We start from the raw sequence: 25,156 nt of genomic DNA on the forward strand, positions 1-25,156 counted from the left end.
GTTTTATTGTGTCAGCTAGAGGGCTGCTGATTTACAAATCTGATGAAACTACCTAATTTGGCTCAGTTCTCAATGACAATAGTGAAATCTACTGAATAACGTGGAAAGGACATCAATGAGGAATCACACAGATGCATTGAATCCATTAACTCAATTAAGATGTGTCTGCTCTAAGAATGTGGTACCAATACAGTCTATATAGATATATCAATGGTAAGATAGTTTCTACATCTGAAATCTACTCATACCTCTTGGTTCTCTGAATATATGATGGTTTTATTTGGGGCTGGCTGGAAGATTTGATTCTTCGTTCTGTAGTGGAATACCTGCTTTGCGAGTTTTATGGAATGGAACTTTCATGGGTTTTGGAATCACAACTGCTAAGTCTGAGTGCTGGTTTTCTGATTTGTTAGCTGTGTAGTCTCCCTGAACCTCAGTTTCCTCATATATTAAAGGAGACAATGATTCTTATCTTTTAGGGGTTGTTGTGAAGATTAGATGAGATGATACACATAAGTATACCCACTGAGCCCAGAGCTCAGTGAATGCTAATTTTCCTCCTTTCCTTCCTTCTTCATGAAGTGCTAAATGAGTTGTAAAATGTTTTTTGAGATCATCCAAGTGTATTTTAGACTTAATGTATTTAGGACTGACATGAGAATTTGTTCTAGCTCTACTCTGTTACTCTCTCTTATCAATGAGTCAGGAAAAAAAGGCCTTCTAAAGAATGCATTCTTTTAGTTCTGGGCTTAGACAATGAAATATTTCCACTTTCTCAGGTAGGAGGGGAGTCAGAAGGCTAATATATGGAAACAAGTGCTCCATGAATGATTCTTATCATTTAGACCAATTAGTGGTCTATGATTACCGTGAAACAGGCAGAACACAGTACTCAGAACTCACTAGACAGATTGGAGAAGCACAGGCAGGCACAGGACAGAAAGGGGTTAGTGAGAGTTCATGAATGAATCGCAAGCAGATATACTTAATGCATTTACGTGCTCATATTTAACAGTACGAATACATTCTGCAAAAATTCTTCTTTCTAAAAGTAAAACTTTCATTCAAAGGGGGAAAATGGCCCTTGTACCTTTAATGAGCTTCGATTCATACAGATTTTACTATTAGCCTTGAGCAGATCTAAGGAATTAGACATTTGAAGTTGCTATTGAGTTCCATCTATTAATGAGGTTGTATTAGAATTCTGAAGGAGCCAATGAAAATTACATGCAAACATTATGGCCATTTGTTATCATTATAAAACGTGATAATGTCATTGCTGACTTACCAAGATGATGACCTGAAAGGCCATGACATTATGACGTTACATTTTATCAATAATGAAAAATTGCTGCCTTCGCATGGTTCCTGGTGAGCTCAGGCGACCACGGAAGGGGGCTGCAAGCCTTTTTGTTCCTGCCAGACTGAAAAGGGAAACAAATCAGCAGTTAGTGATTCATTAGGTAGCCAAGGAAAAAATGGCATCTTTTCTTACTCTATCTGCCAGGGAAACTGAAGGACCTCATTGACCCAAGAGATTTAAAATTCATTAGTGAGAGGCTTGCTTCCAAGCACACTGAATGGTGCTGTAGATGCCTTAATAACAAGTTTTAAGGCTTGAGAGAAAATGAGTTAACCAAAGAAGCTGCAATGTATGGGCATCAACAGAGAGTGTGCCTTTTCAGGAAGGGATGCTGGGCTTAGCAGATGGTCTTTCATTCCAGGAATCAGGAACAGCTGATGTGAAGACATCAATTAGCTTATTAGCTTATTGTTCTTAGATGGGAACTAGGAAGTAGATTTCATGGCTGCTGTGAAACAGTTTTATTCAAACTTTAGAGGACAAAATGAGGGCAAGGGGGTGATTCCAGATCATTCAAAACTTCACATAGCATAGCTGTGTTTTTCTGACTGTGAGGAGTGATAAATCTGGTACCTGTAGATGAGCTAAGATAAACTTGAGCCCATACACCATGGCTGAATGGTCTACAAAACCTTTGGCTTCTAAAGCCTTCCTAGTAAATCATGCAGAGTTTGAGGCTTTTGTGAGTCTGAGAAAAGATAACTTTCACAAAGTATGAGGAAGAGGCAATGTGGTAACTCGTCTAGACTGCTTTTCCCCCTCGTGTTTATTTTATCAGAGAGCTATAAAGAGCGGGCTATACGTATAAAACGCCAAGTCCAGGCCTTAATATAAAAACTTGAAGAGAATTTAAAATCTTTAGATTTGAGGTGTAAAACAGATTTTCCTCCTTTTTCTTTTTTATGCAGGTGTTTCATGGCAGACACATAAAATATCTATTTATTTGTAGCGTTTTTTTCCCTGTTTACTCTATGCTTCATATCAATACCAATTTCTTTGGAGGGAAATGAACTGACCACCGTTGGTCTGGGTCCCCTTACCCAAAGGGATCATTTCCATCTTCTTCCTGTGTTCTGTGCAGTTTTTGAGGGAGGTGTGTGTGTGTCTGTGTGCACTGCCTCCTCCACGCAGTCTTGGGTGCCCCAGTGGAGGACATGTTTCTGAGCGGTAGAGTTCTCTCCCTGTCCTAATGCTGATCTGACTGTCCGCATCCCTGGGGACCTCCAGCTCAGCCTCCCTAGTGAGGCTCGCCCAGTCTGACTCTGCAGTGTTTGTTGGTCTGATCCTTTCCTAGTGGAAAGCTCTTCCCGAGGCCACTGGGCTGCACTGACTTTCATCCATCCTGCAGATCTCAGCTCCTGCCTCACCTGCTCACCTCCCTGAGCATGCTGCACTGATATCTATCTCCCTCACTACGTCTCCCCTGATGCCTAGCATAGTGTTTGGCACATTACAGGAACTCAGCACATAATTGATGGTGAGAGCTACCCTGAGAATCGCTGCTGGAAATAAACCTCTGTTAGCTCCCTCATTCATCCCAAAACACCTAGGGAAATCCAACACATTCTTTCCCTGCCATGGCAAAAAACATTTGTTTCCAAAGTGCGGTCCCTGGACCAGTAGCATCAGCATTTCTAACAAGCATAACTTGTTAGAAATGTAGAATCAGAAACTCTGATTTGGGGCTCAGCAATCTGTGTTTTAACAATCCTTCCAGACCATTCTGATTCAGGGAATGTTGAAGGGAACGTTTCAAGTTTTTTCTTGTCAGCACAGCATTAATGGGGCAATTCCCAAGCATCATCTATGCATGAAAAATAAATAATTATGTTTTATTTTCTAACTGTTCAATTACAGTTTTTATGTCCTTTCCTTCTGAAAAACCTGGAGGGGTACGGCAGTGTCGAGTCTGGCCTGTGTGTTTTGTCCTACTTCCACCAAGTAAGGCTTTGTACGTAGATGGGGAAATGGTTATTTGTCTGGCATAATTTGAAAGGATACAAAAACATCTCTCCTTTTTTGCAGAAAGATGATGCCTAATGTTCAGTCTTTGACTATTAATCCCTCTGGTTTAAGATATTGTTAGATAACAAACATCCCTAGGAGGGATAACACCTTAACTGCTTAATGACATATTTTTTATTAAGAATGGGTTTGTGGCAGAACCCTGGTGTTCCAGGATTTACCATTCTAAGCTTCTACGATTTGCAAGTGATCTTGAAGTTTCATGACATTTAGTAAGTGTACATTTGCAGTGGGAGCCAGTCACATCCCTCCTCAGTGGGTGAACCTAGCAGACTACCCAGAATCATTATCTTAAGGCAGCTTAAAAAAAAATCTCTGCCATTTTGTTGTTTTCTGTAGGGAAAAAAAAAAAAAAAGGACAGGGGATAAAATAACAAGCCTAATGGGATTGTTACGAAGTTTAAATGAGTTAATACATGCGATCCATTTAGAATAAGACCAGACAAATACTTAACACGTATGAGATATTATGAAAATCGTCTCCTTGTTCCTTTAGTATTAATTCTTGTGATGGTTTACTACTGTTCTATTCGAAGAAATTATTGCTATATATTTTGCGAATTGGCTACTGAATTTATACATCTGAAGAGTCAAGAGTTTGAGGTAGAGCCAGATCTTCTCAATATCAGCAGTGTGGATTCTGATCTGAGCCGGCTAGTTTTAATGGGCAGTGGGCAGGACAGGGCAGTCTGGGTACCTGGGGAGTGGGGGCCGAGGACGGGATGTTGCCTGAAAGGGGAGTAGGCGCTGAAATGGGCAGTGAAATGGAAGGGAGTGTTGGTGCTGAAGATAAATTTTGCCTGGGTAAGGTGGTATTTCCACCTTTTCAGGAAGAGTTCAAGCAGTCATTTTCTATGTTATCAGCAAATATAATTTCAGCAGAAGGAAGTGTCAGATGAGAGGTATATAGAAAACAAGCGCAGAGTCCAGAATTGTGGGCTAACATATTTAGAGTGGGGGCCCAAACAATAGGATATTTTTCTACACAATATAATTAAAGGTTGCACAGATATCCTGTCGTATCCCTAGAATTCTTTCAGTGAGAGTGGGATGGCTTGCTTCCCGGTGGGAGTAGAATCCCAGGACGACTGCCAAGATGTATTACTTAATGTTCTCTGTTTCTCAAAGGTTCAGTAAGCAAAAGGGGTTATTCTGAGCAAGCTGCCGGGATGATGACAGGAACAGAACACCTCGATGTATAAATTTGAGACCTTTAACCTCTCAGCTGTCAAATTTCAATATTTCTGGTCACAATGTTAAATGCACTCCAGTACCCATTTCAGAGAGCTCTGATGGAAAAATCAAAGTTTGCTTTGATATTTACACACTGTTAGTAAGTTGTTAAAAGAAGAATAAAGCAAGGTGACTGCCAGCCATATTTTGTATTTGTGGCTTTACAGCTTCAGCATAATAAACCAGAACCTCTGTTTTCTCTGTAACTTATAATGCATGCTCCAAATGACTGAGTGTTATTGCCAGCTCTATATCCCCTACCTTTTAAGAATAATAAACACAGCATGTTGAAGGTAAAGTTCAAAACCAGGATTATGAAGGGTGTAGGGAAATATGGGCTAAACCATGACGTTAGGACTTTTTCATTTAAAATCAAATATGCAGATGTACGTGAAGGGCACACCATGTGCCTGTACAGTTTTTCTCTCATTCCATTTTACAAACGGGTGCATAATAACCTAGGGCGTACTACAGAGATGGAGAACAGGGACCTCACATTCTCTTATGTGAATGTATTATTGCCTTTTGGTAGCAATGCTGTGTTTCATTTGTCCTGTGCAATTCTGCAGACACGTCTTCCATCATAATGACCTTTCTGACAGCAGATGGGTGGGGGAAAAATGGTTTGAGAAAACCATTTTCCTTTCCTGCAGTAAGTAATAATTACTTAAAGCATGTGACAACGATGTAGTGGGCAGACTTACCCAAGGACCCATATTGGAAACTTCCTTTGACTCTCCCATTTTATTCCTTGTCAATATACTTGTGCACAATAAAAATGTTTAAATTTTATCTTTTTAGAAATCTATGAGGCTTGGCAACCATTCAATTCCACAGATGTTTTCAGCTGTTTTTCTGGGAGTATCTCAGCTGGACTGCCCTAGACCCAGGCAGGCTCTACATGTATTCATTTTATATGTATCTCTGCCCTGCTGGGCACTGCAGCCATAGCACCATGGAAAGGGCCACCATGGGCCACTGCAGAGAGAGTGGACAGTGACAAAGGAAGCTGTACTCCTTGTCAGGACATGCATCATAGGACCCGAGGAATATGAGTAATGACCATGTGCCTCTTGGGCCCGGGGATTTAAGTGTTCTCCATCTATACATTTTGGAACATTTGCCTATTGACATAGAAAAGTTCAATTTCTTTATGCAAGTCCATTTCAAATATTGGTAAACTAAAGTTTTAGAGCAAAAATAAATGTGAAAATGTGTCCAAATTTGTGACAGTGAAAATTATCCATGAACTTCATGCTTCTCATAGAGAGATGAACAATAGTGGGGATGGGGTCTGAGGAAGCATCCTGTTTTTTCAGTGCTGTTGTTTTCTTCCAGATGTAAACAATAGTTTCTGATAAGAATATCATGAGATCAAAGCATATCCTCTCTTTTCTAACCTGTTAAATTCTTTTCAGTCAGTACTGCCATCTGCTTAGTGTGTAACTTCTACCACACAGGCGACTTGACATTCATTCACATTAGTACATGGTACCTTCTCTTCTTATGTTAATATTTCATGTGGACACATACAGTTTCCTTGATAAGATTATAAGCTTCTTGATGGCATAGAATGCTTATAGTATCTTGAACAGTGTCCCATGTTCCTATCTCTATCCCAAAGGACTTCTATCACCTCTTGCTTCAAATTCCTCCCTCTGCTTGACACACTGTCCCCATCCAATGTTTTGCATCCTGAAGCTTCTATTTTCTGTCAAGCCCACGTTGCTGTAACCAGGGAACAGAGGCGCTGTGCCCAAAGTGCCACCAATAAAAGGCATTATAAGTCATAGGCTTTGACAGGAGGTTTTGGGGAATCTGAGGAGTGGTACATCACTGCACAGACAAGCAAACACATTAAATAAGTATGGTCAGCATAACTGACCTGAAGTTTTCCCGTCTTCTCTGTAACCAGAACTCCTTGGCCATCTTTCCTTTCATTCCCCTCCTGCTGCTAGATGACTTTCCATTCCAGGCCACTTATCTCTTCTCTCCTCTTTTCTCAGGTCCAGGGCTGGCAGCCCCTCTGTCTCTTGAAGATGCTCCAGGAAATTGGAAAAGAAAGCTCGGTTACTTTATTATGTAGAGCAAATTATCCTTCTCTTTGTTTTACAATAAGCCTCAGTCAATAGACATGGATATAAATGATTTCAATACTTGTGGAGGTGATATTTTGAGGCAGCAGAGCCTTGTGGTAAGTATCCTATTCCACTGAGCTGAAAGCTGGTCCCTGCTGCTGCCCCTTCAATATCTAAGCTATTCCCATCGCATTTCTTACCTCTCTCTTTTATTTAACGGAAGATTTAGGAATTACAGCAAGGAGACAGTGGAATATCCTATGACCCTTTCCTCCATATGCATGAAGTTCAGTCAAGAAGGGAATGAGAAGGCATTCTTTCTGAGTTGAAAGGATAAGGGATGGACCACTCAAACAGGGAGGGATTTTTTTTTTTGTTTTTTGTGAGGAAGATCAGCCCTGAGATAACGTCTGCCAATCTTCCTCTTTTTTTTTTGCTGAGGAAGACTGGCCCTGGGCTAACATCCGTGCCCATCTTCCTCCACTTTATATGGGACGCTGCCACAGCATGACCTGACAAGCAGTGCATCCATGCGTGCCTGGGATCTGAACCCCGGGCCGCTGCAGCTGAGCACCCGCACTTAACCGCTATGTCACCAGGCAGGCCCCAGGAAGGGATTATTTTGACTTCTAATATGTGTGTACATGCACACACATATACCACACGTACTGTAGAATCTCTTTCATCCAACCTCCACTTAGCCTGCTTCTCCATTCCCTCTGGAGAACGTACTGACTGAGCCCAGGGCACGTTGAACACCCGCAGCCAGTAGGCTGACAGTCAGGACATTCACACTAGGTGAATTAATGCTTACCAAGAGGCAGTTGTGTTTGCTCCAAAGGTGTTTCTGCCACTTATACTTATTATTGTAATTGTATAGTTTAATTAAATATTACATAAATATTATGTAAATCAGTGAAGTGTGAGTATAAAAATGAAAGAATTATTCCTACCAGAACTAATCTGAATGCTTTGGAAAGGCTTGATAAAATCAAGTCTTTAAATTTTTTGCTGTTGTCTAAGGTGTGGATGAGATGACTATGAATAATTGGAAGAAATCATAAAAACCTATGAATCAGATGCTTTGTAAATGCTTTTAGGTTATTGTTCTCCTTTAAAGAAATGGAAACTAGAAATTGTAGTCAAGGCATTATGAGTGTAGTGAACATAAGCAAGACTACAGAGCCCCAGTCAGAGGACCTACACTCAGGTTTTGGCCCTGCTTCAAAAGATTAACAAATGAATATATCCATATGCTTTAAGATTAAATAACAAAGTTTAAAGCATGAATCCATTGCTATTTTTATTTCCTTCCCAACCTACTCCTTCAGTTTGCTAATCAGCTATGGGATTATTGTAATGGTAGAAGGCTTCTACTCTATGTGCACGTGCATGGAACACTAAATACTGAATACAAGTGAAACCTTGCTGTGCTTTGGTGTTGATTCTCATGCCATCTCTCCAGGATATTAGTGGGGATTTTAGTCAGGAGTATCCAGGGAACTGCTGTTTAGTCTAGTTTTTGTTCTTGCGTTTATGTATCTTAATGTCTCAGGCTGACCATGGCCTTTCCCTGATCCAGATGACCTTAGCCACCCATGGTCCGTGTTATACTGGTCACTTCTTGTATCAGAACTAGCATACCAATGATGCAGAACACTCAGTGTCTACATTGGTAATTATTCCAAGTTTAGTCTCTAAGGGACAGATTTTTGGCTTCTGCTACACAAGCTTATAAACTGCGTTCTTAGATTCCAAGCTATTTATGTGCTTAATTGTTAACTATAAAATCCATGTAAATATGAGAGGTGTGACTTTCCTTCAATGTTAATGAGCAGTTGTTGGTGAATCTCTTCAAGGACTAGGGATGAGGGGTTTTATAGATTTTCTTGGCTTTAAGAGGGAAAAGAAGTGTTGCACAGCATAGTCTCTCACAGTGGCTTTGGAATTTCTTGCTGTGGGTTCCTTTTTAACATTTGCATACCTACACTTAAGTGGGTTATACAAGCTCCTTAGAAAAGTTCATTAAGATTTACTTTTTTCCCCAGCACTTATTACTCTCTGACATTATATTCTTCATCTATCAATCTTCCTTTATCAAATATGGAGTTCAGTGAAGCAGGGACTGGTAGTTAAGAATTGTTTTAAAAGTATCATAACCTAGAATAGTGCCTAGCACAGAGTTGACACTCAGTACACATTTGTTAAAAGAATAAGGTTGTTTAAAATGACTTCAAGTACTTGCGACTAGGTTGTACCTAGTTATTAGTTAACCTTTAAGAATTTCCATATATTCTCTTCTGTTGTCATTTTCAAATAACATTGGTCTGGGTGACATCTGTCTGCTCTTCTAGAAGTTCTTTATTTGCATAATTCTTTATGCAACAAGAGGGGAACATCTTATTAACCAGAATTCTTCTTAGGAAAGATGCCATATTTGTTTGAGGGAAACGCTTTGATGGCAGCTTGGGGTAAAAAAGAGATGTCCAGGAGGGGCTCTGAAGGTGGGCACGTGTGTTCTGCATGAGAAGAGAGGAATATCCTGTCTGTTGCTTTGGGGAGATAATGGAAGAAGAAAAGGAAAGGAAAGCAGGGTGGAAGTCGTGAGAGGCAGGCCATAAGGCTGTAAGTTCTCCGATGTTACAGGCCGTCATGTCCCTTCCACTGACCCTACTCCAAAATCTTCAGTAAGATTAATTTGCTAAATGCTTGGGTTTGAGTGAATATTTTTTTGTGTGTTTGTGTGTGTATGTCAATTGTCTTTGCGAAAACTTATTTGTGGGCTGAGATTTGCACTAAAATCAACATGAAATGGGAACTGAGGCAGCATGTGCTGGTGCTGGTCCATGAGACAGACTGATGCTTCCGCAGAAAGTTCTGGGAGCTCCCCAAGGCCACAGGAGGGTTCAGGCCATCAGGAGGCCAGGGACTGAGGCTGGGTCAAGTTTAGTTGGCTTTCCAAAGAACAGGGGGATTCTGACATACATGGTGTAGAGATAAGCATATATCAACTACTACAGACATTCTTCTAGAATGGATATTTGGGTGAATAAAAAAAGCTGTCCAGGTCATAGTCCCTCTGTGCTTCAGATGTTGGGCCTATCATCAGTCAGGGGGCTAATGAATGAAGTTGTCAAGGTGTGGCTCCGAAGATTGGTGCCAGTCAGGTGGAGGAGCCACTGGTGCCAGCCCCCCACATTATTCTAAGGGGCTGCCCTCTCCTCAGACTGCCAAGCCAAGGTCTACAGGCCCCGAGGGCAGCCACTTTGAGGCACTTCCTCATGATTCAGATGATGATTTTTCAGAGATGTGTATTTTTTAAAAATTGGGATGAATGCCAGTTTTTCTAAATTTGGTAGAAAAGGCTGACTTTCTTGATGACTCTTTCCTATTGGCTGCTAAAAGTGAAGTGAGCATTTTATTGAAGAACCAACTTCAGTGAGCCAAAGTTGGGATATTATTATTTAGGGGAAGGCTTTCCTAAGGCCATTGCATGGCAGATCTTGCAGAGTGGATTCAGGGGTCATAGAGTGCTAGAGCTGCAAAGATACCTAGGTAAGTTTTCCTCTTTTGTGCCCTCCACAGCTTTTGTTTTCATCTCTATTATTGTAATTATCATATCATATGTAATTAACAAGCCATCTCTCCCACTTTATTGCAAGCTCCTTGAGAGCAGGGACCAAAATCTTATCTTTTTACCTTCAGCACTTTGGACAGGGGCCCGGACCATGAAACATGCTCATTAAATGTGGGTAGAATGAAAGAATGGATGGATGGGCCTTAGTGTCCTCATATTTTCACATGAGGACACTAAGACTTTCCTAAAGACAGAGAGTGAGTTGGTGGCAGAGTTAGGACCAGAAATAACTTTTCTGATTTAAGGGTTCTTTCTTACATTTCCCTTTCAAGAAATTTACTTGGAATGGGGTCCATGCCTTACACATGCACAGAGTAGCACCTAGTGCAATTTAGGCTGTATCCAAAGAGGCTGGGTCTCTTATTGCCTAGGTAACTGGAGAAAGGAAGATGGTGGGAATTGTCTATTGGCAGAACTGGCCTCCTCTAAGGATCTGAATTGCGGCTTTTCTTGCTCATCCCTGAACAATAACCTCGAGGGAGAAGTGCATTAAGAAATCAAATGCTTCTCAGTGGCCAGCCCCAGTGGCCTAGTGGTTAAGTTTGGCTTGCTCCGCTTCGGTGTCCGGGTTTCGGTTCCTGGGTGCAGACCTACACCACTTGTTGGCAGCCATGCCGTGGCAGGGACTAACATACAAAATAGAGGAAGATTGGCACAGATGTTAGCTTGGGACAAATCTTCCTCAGGAAAAAAAAATCAAATGCTTCTCTAAAGCTGTATAATGAATATTTTAGAACTATTTTATGGTGTAAAGAGAGCAATGCCAATGGGGTGAGAGCTGAGGGAGGCAAGAGGCTCCCTGACTCACGTCTGCTCCACTGGGAGACTTGGAAGTTACTGTTGAAGCTGATTGTCCCCCTTACATGCTGCTTTCTACACAGCAGCCAGAATGATCCTTCCAAACCACAAGTCTGATGATGCTTTGTCTCTGCTCAAAACCCTGCAATGGCTTCCTCAGAATAAGAGTTGGGGTTTGACAATGGTCTACAAAGCCCTACATGATCTAGGGGAAACCCTCCCTTACATCCTACTGCTCCAACTTTGTCTCTGACCATTCTCCCCTTGTTTGTTGTGTTTCAGCACAATGGTCCCTTGCTGTTTATTGTACGCCCCAAGCACACTCCTCACTGCCTCTGCACTGACCTCTGCACTGACAACTCTTCTTTCTGCTGTGCCGTTCTCCTAGATATCTGCATGGCTTGCTCCCTCACTTCATTTAGGGTTTGGCTCAAATATTTCCATATCAGAGTCTTCCTGGATCACCTTATTTAGAATAGCAGCTCCTCATTCCCATCACCCTGTCACTGTCTATCTTATTTATTTTATTTTTCTTCATTTAATTTATCACCACCTTTCCTCCCTCCCTCCCTCCTTCCCCTCTTCCTTTATTGTACAGCTTCCTCCACTAAAGTCAAGTTTTATAAAAACAGGGTTTTGTCTCCCTTGTAAACTGCCATACCCCATGCATCTAGAACAGTGCCTGACACACAGCAGTACTTAATTAGTATTTGTTGAATTAATTGAATGACTTTGACTGTATGGGTTCAGTGAATGTAAAATAATTCAATAGAGCCCAAGTTTTACATCAATAGAAGGGTACATCTGGTGCACAGTGTTTGGCATTAGAAAGCTTGAATTCAAATGATGTTGGCATACACTCTGCCTGGCTTTTGGCCTGGGATCCCTCTGAATATGGATGAGTAGCGTTGAGCAGACTGGTGCAGAATTATTGTTGGGTTAAGCCCTTTGTGCAGTTAATTTTAGAGGTGGACGTCATGGAAAGCAGAATTGAGTGTCAGATTAGTCTTAGTCTTCACATACCAGCAGCATCTGCAGAAGATGAATGATTTACCTTCTTTCTTATTGTACATGTTTTTTGTACTTTTTTTTTTTTTTGTCATTCTGGTAGAAAATGTCAAGTAGCAAATACCATTCCTGACAATTTTCCCTATGCACTGCACACCAAGCTGGGTGGTTGATGGAGAGGAACTGAAGCCCCAGGGATAGCTTGAAGGGAGTGGAAACAAATAAAAGCAGGATGGAAAGCAGCTTTGCAAAGAGAAAGTTACTTCATCTCTCTGCCATTCGTACCTGACAGAGCTATGGATGACAAGGAATCGCCCCAGTTCTGTCCTCCTTTCTCACTCTCTGCCTGGTTCCGGGAGATAATCACTCAGTTCTTAGCTGGTGGCTTCCACAGCTGCCAGGCCACTGGGCTGACTAAGTGGCTCTAAAAGCTGTTGAGGAAGCCTTGAGGGTGGGGAGCTGCAGTGTACCCAGACTCCCCAGCCCACCCAGACAGGCTGAGCTGGGATGTGGGGCCTCAGACACAGTGAGGCTTCCTCAGCATCCTTACACAAGGATTGATGATGAGTAGGTGCTGGCCATCTTATTCTCTCTTTTGCCTCCATCCCTAAAACCTGACAAGGTCTGTTCTTGAGACTTTGTAGACTAGTTTCCAGAGCTTTGTCGGGCTCATTGTACTGTTACTCATCAGTTAAATTTGTTCTTGACATATGATAACAAGAGGATATTGTTCAAGGCTAGTTTAACCAATATCTTTTCACTGTGTACATAAGTAGTCAAAAGTTTTGTCCCAAAAATATTTTAACAAGCCATGAGTCTCCAGTACTTTAAGTCGACAGCATTTAGGTGATATATCTCAATTGCTGAGGTAATTAAATTAATCCACAAGTTTTTGTTTTATTTGCCTATTATATGTGTTTAGCACTGTGGTAGGAACTTTAGTATCCACGAATATTCCCATTTGGCAAAGGAGCTCAAAAGCCACCTGAAGCTTGATGTATCCTGCTCTGTATTCTCCACTGGCATAGGGTTAACCTCTGTCCCGGCTGTGTACCTGAGAGAATATATGTACCATCTTAGTGCCTTTTTTCTTACCATCTCTTTTTGTCTGGAACACCCTTTTCCTCTCCTTTCCTCTGGCCTCCAACAGAGATATACAGTCATTAAAATGGTATTTATTTTTTCAACAGCTACCTCAAAATCCACTTACTCTGGGAAGCTTTTCCTAGTATTCCACATTGGTAATCTGATTGGAGATGCTAGGACTACCCTCCTTCCCCATGGGCTGCAGGCAATTTGACAATGTGACGAGGTTGCCCAGGTGGTGAAAATCCCCAACACTCTCTTGGGCAATGACCGAGGGAGATGTTACCTGCCAGGTGTAAGGATTGTCTAAGGTCAAGCAATAGCTTGGTCTCACAGATTGGGTCAATAGGGCTCCGGGTAGGCTAAGGGGATGAGAGCATCGAGAGGCTCAGTTAGACTAGTGAGAATGCAGACCCACTTGAGGACCCTCTCAATCCTACTACATGGGACCACAATCTTTGTGGTGCCATAGCATTTTGTGCCTCAGTAACTAGACATTTCAGCTGCAACTTAATCTTTTTCCCAATGGATCAGAACTCCTTGAGAAAAGGGACAGCTTCTTAATGTTTTTCTTCTTCATAGTGTTTTATACATAGTGGACACTCAATATTTGTCAGAATGAATTAAGAAATGAATGAATAAAGATAGTCAGGATCCAAGGATCTGGTGAGATCCTTTGGTATCCCTGTCAGATGGTTGAGCACATCTTCTACTCTTGATTGGATGTTAATAAGACCTGGAAGCCTTAGAGCCATTGCAGAGTTGATCCTGGGTGTAATTGTGAGGCAAGCTTATAAGGAATAGTACTGTCTTCATTTTCAGAAGCTCAGCTTCTGTGGTTGTATCTTTGAATTTGAGTCTGGGTTCTGAACAGGAACTGGGGTTCTGTCAAGAGTGAAAAAATCAATGATCTAATCAAGCCTTAGAATAGACTCTGGACCCTGAAATGAAGACTAGTTCCAAATATAACCTCCAGGCTCTTTTAATGAGGCGGTCCTAATCTCTTGGACATATTTAAAGAGACCTTCTGTAATAGCTAGAAAATGATGCCCCATTTCTTTGATGACCCTGGACACCAATTCACTGAAGCTCAGATCTTCTGAGGACTTTGCTGTCCTCAAGTCGGAGTTAGTCACATCCTCTCTGCTCTTACTTACCACTTTGTAGCTCTGTTACAGGCCTGCTGCTGACTCTATATGCCCTTTCCCCCACCTCAACATTGGTTTTAGCTCCTATAATTGTCTGACTTTGTAAAGACCTAGAAGAGATCTCAGTCCAACTTATTGATTTTATAGGACTTGACCAAAGTCAGGAAGCATCTGGGACCAGAACTCAGACATCTTTAATCCTGGTTCTAGTTTTATTTTCTTCTGCTATAGACTGAATGTGTCCCCCCAAATTCATATATTGAAATCTAATCCCCAGCATGATGGTATTTGGAGGTTGGGCCTTTGGGAGGCAATTAGGTCATGAGGGTAGAACGCTTATAAATGAAATAGATGCTCTTGTAAAAGAGACCCCAGAGAGCTCCCTCATCCCTTCTACCATATAAGGGCACAGCTGTCTGTGAACCAGCAAGTGGATTTTCACCAAACACTAAATCTGGACTTGATTCAGTCAAGTCCACTTGATCTTGGACTTCCCAGCCTCCAGAACTGTGAGAAATAAATGGACCAAGACAGAAATTGGTACTGAAAGGAGAGTGCTGCTGTGACAACTAAAAATGTGGAAGTGGCTTTGGAACTGGGTAACCGGTAGAGGCTGGAAGAGTTTTGAGGTTCATGATAGAAAAAGCCCACATTGCTGTGAATGGACCGTTAAAGGCAGTTCTAGTGAGGGCTTGGAAAGAAAAGAGGAGAGCTGTAGAGAAAGCCTCAGTGTTTTTAGAGAATACCTGAGTAATCCTGAACAGAATGTTGGCAGAAATAGGGATGGTAAAGGCCATTCTGATGAGGTCTCAGACAGAGATGAGGAAATGTTACTGGAAACTGGAGGAAAGGTTATCCTTGTTTAAAGTGGCAAAGAACTTGGCTGAATTGTGTTTATGTTCTAGTGTTCTGTGGGAGGTAGAACTTGTGAGCAATTAAATTGGATGTGTATTTAGCTGAAGCTATTTCTAAGCAAAGTGTTGAAGATGAGACTTGGTTTTTCCTGACTACCTATAGTAAAATGCGAGAAGAGAAAAACAACTTAAAGAGGGAATTGTTAATCAAAAAGGAAGCAGAACTTAAAGATTTGGAAAATTCCCAGCCTATCCACATTGTAAAAAATGAGAAAGGGTGGTTGGGAGAGCACACTAAGGGTGTGGCCCAACTACCTTTTGATAAGCCAGGAGCTATTGTTCAAGATAATGGAAGAATGCAAAGGAGGGGCAGCCAGTGCCTGTGGGACCTCTGCAGGCTGCCCAGTGCTTCCCATCACAGTCTCCGCCCCCACACTCCTCTGCTCTCCTTGGCCACCCCCGTGCACCTCTCTGGTGGGCCCCAGTGCCGTGTGGGCTGTGCCTAGCAGAGCTGTGGGGGCGTGGCTCCCTTCATCTAGATTTCAAAGGATGAGGTCTGCTGACAGAGCCTTGGGCTCTGGGCTCCAGTCCTGGAAGCTGTGCAGCCAGGCAAAGAACTGCTGTAGGATGGGGCCCAGGCAACAGAGTTGCCTCAAGGTGGGGCTGCCCTAAGCTGTGAGGGCCCAGCTCCTGCCAGGCAAAACTGCAGGGGCAGGAGCACTGTCTCAGTGGGTCCACAAGGCAGGACCTCTGCCCTAGTGGGCCTGGAGGACAGAGCATCAACCCACAGAGGGTTATTCTTCAGCCTTAAGATGTCATGGAATTTGCCTTATGGTTTGGACTTACTTGAGATCTGTTACCCCTTTCTTCTTTCCTGTTTCTCCTTTTTGGAGTGGGAATGTGTATCCTATGCCTGCCTCACCACTGTACTTTGGAAGCACATAACATACTAGTTTCACAGGTTCACAGCTGGAGTGCAATTTGTCTCGGGATGAATCCTACCTTGAGTCTCACCCGTGTCAGATTTATGTAATCTCTAGATGAGACTTTGGACTTAGACTTTAAAGTCGATGCTGGAACAGTTAAGACTTTCGGGGCTGTTGGGATGGAATGAATGTATTTTGCATGTGAGAAGGACAAGAATTTTGGGGGAACAGGAGCGGAATGCTATAGACTGAATATGTCGCCTCAAAATTCATATGTGGAAACCTAATCCCCAATGTGATGGTATTAGGAGGTGGGGCCATTGGGAGGTGATTAGGTCTGAGGGTGGAGCCCTCTTAATGGGGTTAATGCCCTTATAAAAGAGGTTCCTCAGGGCTCCCTTGCCCCTTCCATCATGAGAGGACACAGCAAAAAAGACCATCATCTATGAACTAGGAAGTGGGCTCTCAGCAGACACCAAATATGCCAGCATCTTGATCGTAGACTTCCCAGCCTCCAGAACTGTGAGAAATAAATTTCCATTGTTTATAAGCCACCCAGTCTACAGCATTTTGTTACAGCAGCCCAAACAGACGAAGACATCTAATATGGACTTCTTTGGTGCTCTCATTGACTGTGGGTGATGTTCTCAAGAATCTTAGAGTTTTAAGGCCAGCCCGTATATAATTCTTTGACTTGTGGCTTTGAATAAACTTCTGGAGTCCTTTGTTGGAAGAGGAGGGACAGAGGAGGAACAACTTCCTTGACAATCCCAAATGCCTAAAGAAGAGAGAAAAATGACTGAGAAGTTGAAACTTAACTTTGTAAAAATCTTGTTTAATTAAAAGTCAGCTATTAAATACAATTAAGAATTCACTTCATTAAAAGAACTTGTTGATTTTTCAATGCAGTAAAAGTGCTAAAATATTAACTTTTAATTTCATCCTGAATAAAATATTTCTTCATGCTTGGGTGAGTTCTGCCCACAGAGTTTCAGAAAGGCCAGCTTCTTTGAAAAAGGGCTGTTTTTGCATGTGGGCTTTGTCATGTAGATGCATCTTGTACCATGTATTTAGCTTAAGAGTGGAATGCGTATATTTGTTTTTTGAAGATAATCCTTGAACAGAATTTCTTCCTCAGCATATGCATTTAGCTGAAAAGATATATGTGTGGTCAGAAGCCCTTGCCCACCTCTGGTTAAGAGTTTTTGTTAATGGTGTTCCAGGTAAGGGTCCTGTCTGCTTCAGTAGCTCTCATCACACCTTAAAAATGAAAGGCAGTTGAGTATAGTCCATATGGAAAAAGCAGGCTTTTTTTTGTGATGAGTACATTTGGGACTAAGATGCATCTTTATCACCCTCTTTCTTTCCCCTTCCTCCTTTAATGGCTCATTGAGGTGTATTAGCCCAGCTCTTCAAGACCACCAATAAAGTTATTCTGGACTCTTCTCCCACTGTGGGATCCATTGAATCTTTCTGTGCTTTTCTGTGGGCTCCTATAATTGGATCAGACACATTGCTAAGACCTCTGGTCTTTTTTTTTCTAAAATGCAAAGTATCCTAACACTCAGACACATATCTACAGGTGTAGATTGATTAAGCAGCAAACTGGGAGTACAACTGACAGACCACGGGGAACAAAGCTTGCTCCAACAGCCAATTTAGAATGAGCAGATCAGAGCACCCCAGGTAGAATATCTGGGCTCTTGAATGTTTTAAACATTCAAAACATTTTCTTAGCCTTCCCCACTCTCTTTTTGGAGTTGAAATTATACTTAGAGGTGAGATTATAATAAGAAAGCCTTTGGAGAAAGGCCCTCAAAACAATAATTCAGAAGGTTAAACTACAAGTAAGTAGTTCTGAATTCTAATTACTATGATAATAAAACACTTATGAAGTGCCTACTTGCCCTTGTCAATGTGCCAGATGTTATGTGTCTTCTAGAAAGACTGCCCTCATCCCTGGAATTTCAAACAACCTATTACCTTCCTTTCCCCTTTCAGAGAGTATGTTTACTCCTCATTAGTACAAAGTTGTAATACCATGTTCATTTATTCTCGTGGAGGGTGAGACTCTTTATTGAGCCTTTGGTGGTTTGGTGGTTTGCGTATCTTGGGTAGCTATTTGATCTGGATTATAAATTCCTCCAAAGTAAATTTACTCCAAGAGCTCAACTCTCTAGTTAGCAAGAGAATAGAATTAGCTCCCTTGGCTTGGTGCTTTCTGATGCTGTAGGGCATGTGCAAATTTGATGGCAAATTACTGACCCATCAGAAAAGAGGATCCTTTAGATCCATCTTATCATAGCTTCTTTCCCTTGATACTCGTCCTCATTCTCTGTACAGTCATGTGCTGCATAATGACGACATTTGGGTCAAAGGACTGCATATATGAAGGCAGTCCCATAAAAGTAGTATCGTATAGCCTAGGTGTGTAGTAGGCTATATCACCAAGGTTTGTGTAAGTACACTCTGTGATGTTTGCACAACAACAAAATCACCTAATGAGGCATTTCTCAAAACATATCCCTGTTGTTAAGCAACGTATGGCTGTATATATATTGAATTGGAGGCCCATATTTAATAGCATATATCAGATATATCATGGAACCAAATGGGTTATTAAGTAACACAAACAAAAGTGGGAAACTAGGCATATACTCATCTGTGCCAACAGGTCTAAGGACCAAGCCCCTGTCTTCCTAGATGTTGCATAGTAATGATAATTATGATGATGAAAAAATAAAATTTAATATGCTATTTATTAAATACTGAGTCAAACATTGTGCTATGTGTTTTCAATCTGCTAATATCATTCACTCCTCCTCACAACTCTGTGGTCTAGGGACTATTATTAGCCGCCTTCAGGAGAAAGTTTGAGATTGATGAAGGTCAAGTGCCTGCCCAAAGTCACCGAGGCCCTGAGTGAAGCGGCTGCGACTGGAACCCTGACTGTGGCTCCAGAGCCCTTGCTCTTAACCACTAGTCAACATAACCCTATTTTTCCAGCAGCATTGAAATTATATTACCTGTTTTACAGAAATAAAAACATGCTTGGGCTGCTGGCAAGTTCTGGGTTGGACAGTGTGGCATGATTCTTTAAGAGCTCAGGCGTTGGGGTCAGGCCCCGGTGGAACCCAGCTCTGCCTCTTGGGAACTGGATGAACTTGGCTAAGTTATGTAAACTCTGAGTCTTCATCTTGGAAATGGGGAAGAAAATAATAGTGCCTGCCTCACAGGGTGCTGCTGAGGTTTACATGAGATAATGTACACAAAGCGTTAGCACAGTGCTTGGCACAAAGAAAGGGCTCCCTAAATAATAATGATTATTATTACCAATAGAGTCCTTGGATTTGGCAAGTGAAGCCTTAACATCCAGGAAGAGGAATCAGCTCAAAGTTCCCTGTGTGGCCTGGGTGGTAGGAAAGGGGCATTAGCTCTCCTTGCCCCTGGGAACGCCAGGACTTTCTCAGCAAACTGTGCAGGCTCAGCCTGAGGGAGACTTTGCGGCCGTGCTGCTCAGGGCTGGCTCCACATTAGGATTACCTGGGAAGCTTCGAAAACTCCTGCTGCCTGGCTGCGCACAGATGGTTAAATCAGACTCCCTAGGGTGCAGCCATGGCGTCAGTATGCATTAAACTCCCCAGGTGAATCCAAGGTGCAGTCAATGCAGTTGAGAACATTCGCGTGACTGAAAGATGATCCCAGATGCTGTCCTTCAGGAAAAACGAGCACAACACACCTGGAAAGCGCAGGGGTCAGAGAGGCTGGTGAAGAGAATGAGACTCGTTTCCACTTAGGCCCTCCCAGTATGTTTAGTGAGATACTCCGAAGCTTGTGGACAGATCTTGTAGCAGTGACACCACTTAGTAATGCTATGCTCTGGATGGAGAATTTGAATAAAAATACCTAGGGGCCAGCCTGGTGGTGTGGCCGTTAAGTGCGTGGGCTCCGCTTCTGCGGCCTGAGGGTTCACAGGTTCGGATACAGGGTGTGCACCGATGCACCGCTTGTCAAGCCATGCTGTGGCAGCGTCCCCTATAAAGTAGAGGAAGACGAGCACAGATGTTAGCTCAGGGCCAATCTTCCTGGGCAAAGAGAGGAGGATTGGCATCGGATGTTAGCTCAGGGCTGATCTGCCTCACACACACACACACAAAAACAGACCTAGATTTTAGTCTAGTTCTACATTTCCAAGCTTGAACATATCACATGACATCTTGGGGCCTCAGTCTCTCCAGCATGATGGGAATAACAATGCCTGGGCTACGTAAACAAATATTAGTCAGGTTTCTTGATTATCTATCACTGGGTGGTGGATAGGCCCATCCTTCCGTTACCCACTTCCTAGAATCTGCCCCCAGGAGAAGGAGCTAATACCACGATGGATCAGAGTCTAGGGCTTTCACTGGGCTGTGTTTTCCTGGGGGAGGGCTGTGCTATAGAGACAGAAACCTACACTTCACCTGTTCTTGAGCACTTTCTGCTCCCATGTGGGAAGCACTTCTGCATAGGCTCTGCCTCTGTGGCCAGCAGAGAGGGTGGACCTCTCTCTAGCCCTGACAGCTCTACATGATGGGCAGTAATTGAAGCAGGTTCTCAGCACGGTTTGCCACAACTTTGGAGTACTTTGTTTCCCATTTAGCTACTGTTCCTGCATTATAGCTTCTCCAGGAGGGAACACTGAAGGAGAAGGGTTAATGATAGGATTACCCTACTCCCATCTTGAACCCGTAGCACTGTACCAGGAGGAGCTCTGTGTGCGTGTGTGGTGGTTGAGGGGAGAGAATAGATATAAAAGAAACCTAGAGTTTAACAGAGGAGAAAAGGCATGCAGTAGACTATTCACAGAACAAGGTATAGAGCGATGACAGGAACAGGGGCATGTAGAGCTTTTAGACTCCAAATCTTCCATGTTCACCCAGCCCAGGCATAGCCTGTCATCATAGCTGCCCCCAAACTGCCCGGTTTTCTCTCCCTTGGGCGCGGTGTACTGCAAGGCATTTTATTCTGGAAGAGCTCACTGTTATTGGAGCCCGAGTCTCTCTGTGCAAAGCAGGTTACACGGGAAGGTAGCCTGCACATGTAGGAGTGTTGTAATAAATGCTCAAACGAAATAGGATCCCCAGACTGAGGATGTCTACAGTGGCCAGGCAAGAAATAGAAATGAGTGAAGTGGGCCAGGTGGGGACTGTGTTGTACTGGAGTGTGTAGGGCCCTCTGAATGGGCAGCCACTACCCTGGTCAGTTGTTGCTGTGCAAGAATGTTGAGACCAGTGTGCTCAGATTGTCTGCTTTCTCAGAAGCCAGAATTCTATATTCTTGTGTGGTAGTCTTTATTTTTAAATGTTTCCAAATAATTCTGATTTTAAAATCAGACATATAATACTTCCTTAGTTAAAGGCTTTTTACCCTTAATGGCTTTTGAAAAATTATACCTCCTTTTGGTCTCCTCCCTTTTTTGGTGTGTGTGTAATGACTTTTCCACCTGTATACACACTACATAAATGCGTTTATAAGAAGTGATATTTTTATATTATGATTCTAGAGAGAAATACACTTACCAATGTATTGAACATAGTAGTTTCCAGTCAGAGAGTATCATATCAAGGGAATGTGAGTTGCACACGATGTTTGGATAAACCCACAATGTTTTGCTCTGTGTGTGGATGCCAAGAGTCAGGTATGAAGAGGTAGCACCTTCTCATGACTCTCCAACAACTGCATATGTGTGCTATTTCCACATTTTTTTTTTTTTTATGGTCTTGGGTTGGTTCATGGATTTTTAAAAAAATTTTTTGTTTATTGCAGTAACATTGGTTTATAACATTGTATAAATTTCAGGTGTACATCATTATACTTCTATTTCTGCATAGATTACATCATGTTCACCACCCAATACTAGTTACAACCCATCACCACACACATGTGCCGAATTATCCCTTTTGCCCTCCTCCCTCCCCCCTTCCCCTCTGGTAACCACCAATCCAATCTCTGTCTCTATGTGTTTGTTTATTGTTGTTATTATCTACTACTTAATGAAGGAAATCATACGGTATTTGACCTTCTCCCTCTGACTTGTTTCACTTTGCATAATACCCTCAACGTCCATCCATGTTGTCACAAATGGCTGGATTTCATCATTTCTTATGGCTGAGTAGTATTCCATTGTGTATATATACCACAGCTTCTTTATCCATTCATCCCTTGATGGGCACTTAGGTTGCTTCCAAGTCTTGGCTATTGTGAATAATGCTGCAATGAACACAGGGGTGCATGTATCTTTACGCATTGGTGTTTTCAAGTTCTTTGGATAAATACCCAACAGTGGAATAGCTGGATCATATGGTAGTTCTATCCTTGATTTTTTGAGGAATCTGCATACTGTTTTCCATAGTGGCTGCACCAGTTTGCACTCCCACCAGCAGTGTATGAGAGTTCCCCTCTCTCCACATCCTCTCCAACACATGTTGTTTCCTGTCTTGTTAATTATAGCCATTCTGACGGGCTTGAGGTGATAGCTCATTGTAGTTTTGATTTGCATTTCCCTGAGAGTTGATGATTTTGAACATCTTTTCATGTGTCTGTTGGCCATTTGTATATCTTCTTTGGAGAAATGTCTGTCCAGGTCTTTTGCCCATTTTTTAATTGGGTTCTTAGTTTTTTTGTTGTTGAGATGCATGAGTTCTTTATATATTTTGGAGATTAAGTGCTTATCAGATGTATGGTTTGCAAATATCTTCTCCCAATTGTTAGGTTGTCTTTTCGTTTTGTTGATGGTTTCCTTTGCTGTGCAGAAGCTTTTTAGTTTGATGTAGTCCCATTTGTTTATTTTTTCTATTGTTTCTCTTCCCCGGTCAGACATGGTGCTTGAAAATATTTTGCTAAGACCGATGTCGAAGAATGTACTGCCTATGTTTTCTTCTAGAAGTTTCATAGTTTCAGGTCTTACATTCAAGTCTTTAATCCATTTGGAGTTACTTTTTGTGTATGGTGTAAGGTAAGGGTCTACGTTCATTTTTTTGCATGTGGCTGTCCAGTTTTCCCAACAGCATTTGTTGAAGAGATTTTCTTTTCTCCATTGTATGTTCTTGGCTCCTTTGTCAAAGATTAGCTGTCCGTAGATGTGTGGGTTTATTTCTGGGCTTTTGATTCTATTCCATTGATCTGTGTATCTGTTTTTGTGCCAGTACCATGCTGTTTTGGTTACTATAGCTTTGTAGTATATTTTGAAATCAGGGAGTGTGATACCTCCAGCTTTGTTCTTTTTTCTCAGGATTCCTTTAGCTATTCGGGGTCTTTTGTTGTTCCATATAAATTTTAGGATTCTTTGTTCTATTTCTGTGAAAAATGTTGTTGGAACTTTGATAGGGATTGCATTGAATCTATAGATTGCTTTAGGAAGTATGGACTTCTTAACTATTAATTCTTCCAGTCCAAGAGCACGGAATATTTTTCCATTTCTTTGTGTCTTCTTCAATTTCTTTCAGCAATGTTTTATAGTTTTCGGTGTACAGATCTTTCACCTCTTTGGTTAAGTTTATTCCTAGGTATTTTATTCTTTTGGTTGCAATTGTAAATGGGATTGTATTCTTAATTTCTCTTCCTGCTACTTTGTTGTTAGTGTACAGAAATGCAACTGCTTTTTGTATGTTGATTTTGTATCCTGGAACTTTTACCGTGTTCGTTTATTAGTCCTAAAAGTTTTTTGGTGGATTCTTCAGGGTTTTCTATATATAAAATCATGTCATCTGCAAATAGTGAGAGTTTCACTTCTTCCTTTCCAATTTGGATCCCTTTTATTTCTTTCTCTTGCCTGATTGCTCTGGCTAGGACTTCCAGTACTATGTTAAATAGGAGTGGTGAGAGTGGGTATCCTTGTCTGGTTCCTGTTCTTAGAGGGATAGCTTTCAGTTTTTCACCATTGAGGATGATATTAGCTGTGGGTTTCTCATATATGGCCTTTATTATGTTGAGGTACTTTTCTTCTATACCCATTTTATTCAGAGTTTTTATCATAAATGGATGCTGTATCTTGTCAAATGCTTTCTCTGCATCTGTTGAGATGATCATGTGATTTTTATTCTTCATTTTATTAATGTGGTGTATCACGTTGATTGATTTGCAACTGTTGAACCATCCCTGCATACCTGGAATAAATCCCACTTCATCATGGTGTATAATCTTTTTAACGTATTGTTGTATGCGATTTGCTAGTATTTTGTTGAGGATTTTTGCATCGATGTTCATCAGTGATATTGGCCTGTAATTTTCTTTTTTTGTGTTGTTTTGTCTGGTTTTGGTATCAGGGTAATGTCGGCTTTGTAGAATGAGTTAGGGAGCCTCCCCCACCTCCTCAATTTTTTGGAAGAGTCTGCGAAGGACAGGTATTAAGTCTTCATTGAATGTTTGGTAGAATTCACCAGGGAAGCTGTCTGGTCCTGGACTTTTATTTTTGGGGAGGTTTTTGATTACTGTTTCGATCTCCTTACTGGTGATTGGTCTATTCAAATTCTCTACTTCTTCTTGATCCAGTTTTGGAAGGTTGTATGATTCTAAGAATTTATCCATTTCTTCCAGATTGTCGAATTGGTTGGCATATAGCTTTTCATAGTATTCTCTTATAATCTTTTGTATTTCTGAGGTGTCTGTTGTAATTTCTCCTCTTTCATTTCTGATTTTACTTATTTGTGCCTTCTCTCTTTTTTTCTTGGTGAGTCTAGCTAAAGGTTCATCAATTTTGTTTATCTTTTCAAAGAACCAGCTTTTGGTTTTATTAATTTTTTCTATTTTTTTTTGGTCTCTATTTCATTTATTTCTGCTCTGATTTTTATTATTTCCCTTCTTCTACTGATTTTGGGCTTTGTTTGTTCTTCTTTTTCCAGTTCCTTTAGGTGCATTGTTAGATGGTTTATTTGAGATTTTTCTTGTTTGTTGAGATAGGCCTGTATTGCTATAAACTTCCCTCTTAGAACCGCTTTTGCTGTATCCCATAAATTCTGG

General features: G+C 41.6%; 1 long non-coding RNA gene across 1 annotated transcript in view; it reads left to right on the forward strand.

The window, feature by feature from the left end:
- The window catches only part of LOC131406095 (uncharacterized), a 124,543-nt gene that overhangs the window by 74,357 nt on the left and 25,030 nt on the right, over positions 1-25,156 (forward strand). The window contains exon 2 of the long non-coding RNA XR_009220056.1: positions 6,628-6,815. This is a non-coding gene — a long non-coding RNA (uncharacterized LOC131406095). The remainder of the gene's footprint in view (positions 1-6,627; positions 6,816-25,156) is intronic.

The sequence above is a fragment of the Diceros bicornis genome, chromosome 5, assembly GCF_020826845.1.
Source record: "Diceros bicornis minor isolate mBicDic1 chromosome 5, mDicBic1.mat.cur, whole genome shotgun sequence".
Classification (NCBI taxonomy): domain Eukaryota; kingdom Metazoa; phylum Chordata; class Mammalia; order Perissodactyla; family Rhinocerotidae; genus Diceros; species Diceros bicornis.